General features: G+C 44.7%; 1 long non-coding RNA gene across 1 annotated transcript; it reads right to left on the bottom strand.

Moving 5' to 3' along the window:
- Positions 1 to 464: 464 nt before the first annotated feature.
- LOC141279321 (uncharacterized) lies at positions 465 to 5,148 on the bottom strand. The gene is made up of 3 exons (XR_012333346.1): positions 5,043 to 5,148; positions 4,778 to 4,893; positions 465 to 1,176 (listed from the first exon to the last, which is right to left on the bottom strand). It is a non-coding gene; the product is annotated as an uncharacterized lncRNA (long non-coding RNA).
- Positions 5,149 to 5,679: the final 531 nt, after the last annotated feature.

Here is a 5,679-nt window from a genome sequence, read left to right as displayed (position 1 = left end):
ACATGTACTTTGTTCTTCTTGTATTAAGTAAAATTTAGTCTGAGCGATTTTATATAACTAAGCAATGTTAATGGGTAGTGAGGACATAAAAAGAAGCCACAAGAATGGAGAAAAGAGGTGAAAGAGATATACAGGCAGAATAATAATGATAATAATAATAAATAACAGTAGCAGGGAATATTATTATGACTTACTGAGTGGCCAGTCTTGTACTTCAACTTCACATGCTAGAGCTCCACATTATCTCACTCACTCCGTAACAACACAGTCGAGGTAGGTGTTACTATTATCCCCCACTTTACAGACAAGAAAACTAAGGGCTCCAGAGGCTATGTGTGTGCAAGAAAATTCAATTCTTAAGTGGTAAAACAGAGCCAGAAGCGAAAGGCAGATCCGTCAGAGCCCAAACTCCAAACAGCAAAATGAGTTTCAGAATCATCTATTTATCATAATCACTTGGAGGGCTTGTTAAAATCACAAACTCCTGGGCCCAAGCCAAGACCTACAAGGGTGATTCTTACACAGCCTGACACCAGTCCACCCAGCTGAATTTAGGAACCATTGCCAAAATGTGCTGCCTTCCTCTAATAATGTGAAGGAACATTCAAAAGATGTTTGTTGTGAAGGGACATGGTCCGTGTACAGACCCTAGTGATGCTTTAACAGTTATGAGCATGTCTAAGTGAGTCCTTGTAGTGCTGGTTCTTACAGTCCGTGTGGGGAAAGTTAGAGGCAGGGGCAGAAAATGTCAGAAGACGCCTCACAGAGTCACTGGCTCACCATGTCACTGGCCTCCAATTCATCCATGAATACCAAGGGATCCAAATGCCCATCACTTCCCACCTGCTGCCAATGAGAAGACCCTCATGCTCCTTGGAAGCGAGCATTAGCCTCAGATTGTTTGAAGCTGTGAAATCCTGCTTTAAATCCCAGATTCCTGGAGCTGAAGGATGAAGCCCATTGTCCTGGAGTAAAACCCAAGGGGTAGCAGCCCCACTAAGGTAACACTTACCCAGTCTGGAATAGTCCTTGAGATGTGGCTTTTTCCATCATGAAGGTCTCTAACGCTTCTTTCTTTGACAGGAAGGACTTGGGGGAAGTCCCTCTGATTTCCCCCTGCTGACACTGGTTTGCTTTGGCCCCTTGACTTGTGTGGGCTTCCTGAAGTCTCCGCCACTGCAGACCAGAGGGGATCTCACTTTCCATTTGCCCAGGGTAAAAGGAAGAGAGGAAAACCTCCACCCACTTGAGATAGGCTTAGTCTACGTTAATTAAGCCTGAGACAAAGGGCATGCCATTCATTATCACCACCTCTCAGGCAATATATATTTGCTAGACAGGTGTTGGGGGAGGAGCTGGGGGAGGGTTTAATCCAGGAGACCTGGGTTTCAGCTGTGGCTCTGGTTTAGCGGTGGTTCTGCCCTAGCTATGATGACAAATTATTTATCACGTCCTCACCTGGGTTCTCGAATCTGTACTATAAGAAAATGTTTTATATAATTTCTAAAATCCTCCAGAATATAAGCCCCATGAGAGTGTCACATTGCAGAATATACATTCGGTACATACTTTATGGAAGAATAGTTAAATGAACCTTTTCAGAGATCAATTGCCCTGCCACATCCTCTCAGCCTGCTTCTTAATTTCAGCCACAACCACAGTGGACAGTTCCTGGGAGACTCAGACTGGCCTAGTTCTGACACTGCCCCCGCTCAAGCCCAGCCCTGCAAGTCTTTCTGCTTCCTGCCTCCATTTCTGACTCAGCCTCAGCTCCTCACAACCTCAAATTCAACAAAAAGAAGGAACCATTTGTCTCTACCTCCCTCAAAAGTTGCTAACTGGTTCATGGTCCCTGAGTGAGAAAATATTAACAAACATTAACCATAGAAAAGAATAATAAATTGAACTTACGTTTCTAAAAAGACATCATTAAAGAAGTAAAAATGTTAACCATGGGCTAGGTGAATGTATTTGCAATATATGTATGAAGCAAACACTTGTATCTGGACTCATATCCAGAATATATAAAGAATTGCTGGAGGGTTTCCCTGGTGGCGCAGTGGTTGAGAGTCCGCCTGCCGATGTAGGGGACACGGGTTCGTGCCCCGCTCCGGGAAGATCCCACATGCTGCAAAGCGGCTAGGCCTGTGAGCCATGGCCACTAAGCCTGCACGTCCAGAGCCTGTGCTCAGCAACGGGAGAGGCCACAAAAGTGAGTCGCCCGCGTACCGCAAAAGAAAAAAAGTAAGAATTGCTGGAAATCAATGATAAAGAAAAGACCCAACAACTTAGTGTTTTTTAGAAATGGGCAAAAGCTTAAACAGCCATTTGACAAAACAGGTTATCCAAAGGCCAATGAGTATATGAAAGTGTTCAGCACTATTAGTCACACAAAAATACAAATTAAAACTACAATGTGATATTGTGATACCCATTCAAAATAGCTATAATTTATAAGGCTGAAAATAATAAGTAGGCAAGTATGTAGAGCAACTCTAAGTCTCATATACTATTGGTAGATGTATAAATTGGTACCATCACCTGGGAAAACTATTTGGTAATACCTACTAAAGATATGCATTTTTTCTATGACCCAGAAATTCTACTCCTGATACATACCCAAAGAAGTGAATGCTTATATCCATCAAGGTACATACAATAAAGTACATAGCAACATTATTGAATAGCTCCAAACCAGAAATAACCCAAATGTCCATCAATGGTAGAATGGATAAATAAATTGTGGTATGATTCATCTAATAGAATACCATACAGGTGTGAAAAAGAATGAACAAATACTACATAAAAAAACAAGGACAGGGGGCTTCCCTGGTGGCACAGTGGTTAAGAATCTGCCTGCCAATGCAGGGGACATGGCTTCAAGCCCTGGTCTGGGAGGATCCCACATGCCGCGGAGCGGCTAGGCCCATGAGCCACAACTACTGAGCCTGCGCGTCTGGAGCCTGTGCTCCGCAACGGGAGCGGCTGCGACAGTGAGAGGCCCGCACACTGCGATGAAGAATGTCCCCCGCTCGCTGCAACTGGAGAAAGCCCTCGCACAGAAACGAAAACCCAACACAGCCAAAATAATTAATTAATTAATTAATTAATTTAAAAAAATAGAAAGGCCTCTTCTGACATCTCGGTGTAAAAAGCATCCCTTCATTAAAAAAAAAAAAAAACAAGGACGAATTTCACAAATGTAATCTTGATCAAAGAAGCCAGATACCAAAGATTAAACACTATATGATTCCATATAAGTTGAGTTCAAAAAAGGTAAAACTTCTATCTATGGTAATGTAAGTCAGAACAGTGATTATCTTTGGATGGTGCATTGACAGAGAGTGGCTGTAAGGGAGCATTCTGGGCTGCTGGAAATATTCTACAGCTCCATCTTGGTGACGGTTCCATGTATGTATAAATATATAAAATTCATTGGCTATACACTTAAGATTTGCACACTTACACCATGTAAGTTATAGTTCAATGTTTATAGAAGTGCCTGGCTGTCTTAGTTCACATGCCTACTCCTAGATCCATCACTGTGGCCATAGAGTATAATGACTGGCTTGGGCCTGGGTCAATATGGTTCATCCCTAGGGCTGGGGGTGCAGCCCACCCAGACCAAGAATGGACAAAGGAGGAAATCTGGAGGTGTTTCTGGAAGATAAGGAAAAAGATCTTCTAAGGGAGACAGGCAACTAATTTCCAACAGTCAGGATGGAGGTGGCCCTCACCATGAGCAAGTGGATTGGAGAAACCCAGTCTTCAAGGAGAGAGAGAGAGAGAAAGAGTACAGAGAGATACACCCAGAGTAACCTGGCTCCTAACTTTCCAATTCCTGGTTCTCGGTCCTGCAAGTGAAGCTGCACTTCTTATTTTGGAGCTCTGTAAGATTCCCCTGTGTCTGTGGGGAACTTTTCATTCTTTTTGGCCATCTGGCACTTTGAACCTCCTTTTATTGTTTGGGGAAGTTCCCCACATTATGAATCTTGGTGGGAGGCAGGGCCACCTCCCATTGTCAATGCCGAAAGTGCCAAATGCTCACATTCCCAGCCTTTCTTGCAGCTAGAATGCAGGTGGTTGATGTAGGTTCTGCCAAGGAGAGCACTGCGCCTGGACTGCAGGGACCACGCGACACATTCATTCTGGAGCATGGTCCACCAGTGTTGATGCAGTCCAGTCCAGTGCTCGGGGCGTCAGAGGAGCAAGCGGCAGCGGCCGGTGCTCAGCCGTGCAGCCCTGCGGTCCTCACACACCATTCTACAGTGTGATATTGGGCCCTTTGCCCACTGAGGGCCCACACTTGGGTCTCCAGCCTTCCTGGCAATCCTATACCTGATTCAGCATCCTTATAATAGTTCCTTTGTGGCCTAAATCAACCCGAGTTAGTTTAAAACCAGGAACCGTAATTGATAACAGGATAGTTCCAGAAAATTCCCCCCTTCATTTATACTAGTTTTGGAAGGTTCTGTTACTTGCAACATGGAGAAACAAAGCCTGAATCCAAAGAAGTGATTCTACTGTATGAATTACCCGGACCATCATTCGGTCACAAGGAAGATGTTTGGTGGCAAACAGGCCTTTTACCAGCCCGCAAATCACATGACAGGAGGGAAGGGAACAAGCTAACTAATAAGTGTAGATGGCTGTTAGGGCCTCCGCTTGCATTACGTTTGGTTCTCGTAATAGACCCATGAGATGGTATTTTATGGCTAGGGCTGCCATAAAATACCAGATACTAGGTGGCTTAGACAAAAGAAATTTATTTTCTCACCGTTCCAGAGGCAAGAAGTCCAAGATCAAGGTGCTGGATAATTCAGTTTCTAGTGAAATCTCTCTTCCTGGCTTTTGGCAGGCACCTTCTCACTGTATCCTCACGTGGTCTTTCCTCTGTTGCATGCATGGAGAGAGAGTGAGAGAGAGAGAGAGAGAGAGAGAGAGAAAGGAGAGAGATCTGTGGTGTCCCTTCTTCTTCCTATGAGGACCCCAGTCCTATTGGATTAGGGTTCCACCCTTATGACCTCATTTAACCTTATTACCTCCTTACAGGCCGTATCTCCAAACAGAGTCACGTTGGGGCTTAGGGTTTCAATATATGAATTTTGGGAGACATGATTCAGTCTATTACAGGTACTGTCGCAACACTGCAGAAGAGAAACATGAGGTTAAAATCCTTGTCCAAGGTCTAAATAAAGCCTTTGTACTTTCCACCCTCACTTGTGGTAGGAAGTATCAAACCCTAGAAACACAAGCTTGCAAAGCACCAGACAAAGAGTATGTGTTTGTCACAGAGTAGTAAGAAATGAACGAACATGGGATGAAGTCAGTGTGACTGTCCAATCATCAGCCCTGAAGTCAGGGACTGGAATAGCCCAAACTCACCCACAGGCGCCTCTCCGAGCTCCAGCTGTGTCCACGGCTGGCACCCTGTTCAGCCCTGAATCTCATCATTCTAAGACCAATGTTTGGGCCCTGACTCACACTACTTGGTGAACGCTGACAAAAACTCTCTCCTTGGGCCAACTTTAGTCAGCCTCCTTCACACCCACTTCACCAGGCCTCCCTTGGCCTGCTGAGCCCAGTTTTAGCAAAGTACCCAGTAAGCCAGTCGGTCAAGAATCGGCTCACCTTCGCTATCCAATCAAGCTGCTCCACCCTTGGCACTTAACCAAGTTT

Source organism: Tursiops truncatus, chromosome 1 (assembly GCF_011762595.2).
Source record: "Tursiops truncatus isolate mTurTru1 chromosome 1, mTurTru1.mat.Y, whole genome shotgun sequence".
Lineage (NCBI taxonomy): Eukaryota > Metazoa > Chordata > Mammalia > Artiodactyla > Delphinidae > Tursiops > Tursiops truncatus.
This window is presented reverse-complemented; position numbering and strand designations above follow the sequence as displayed.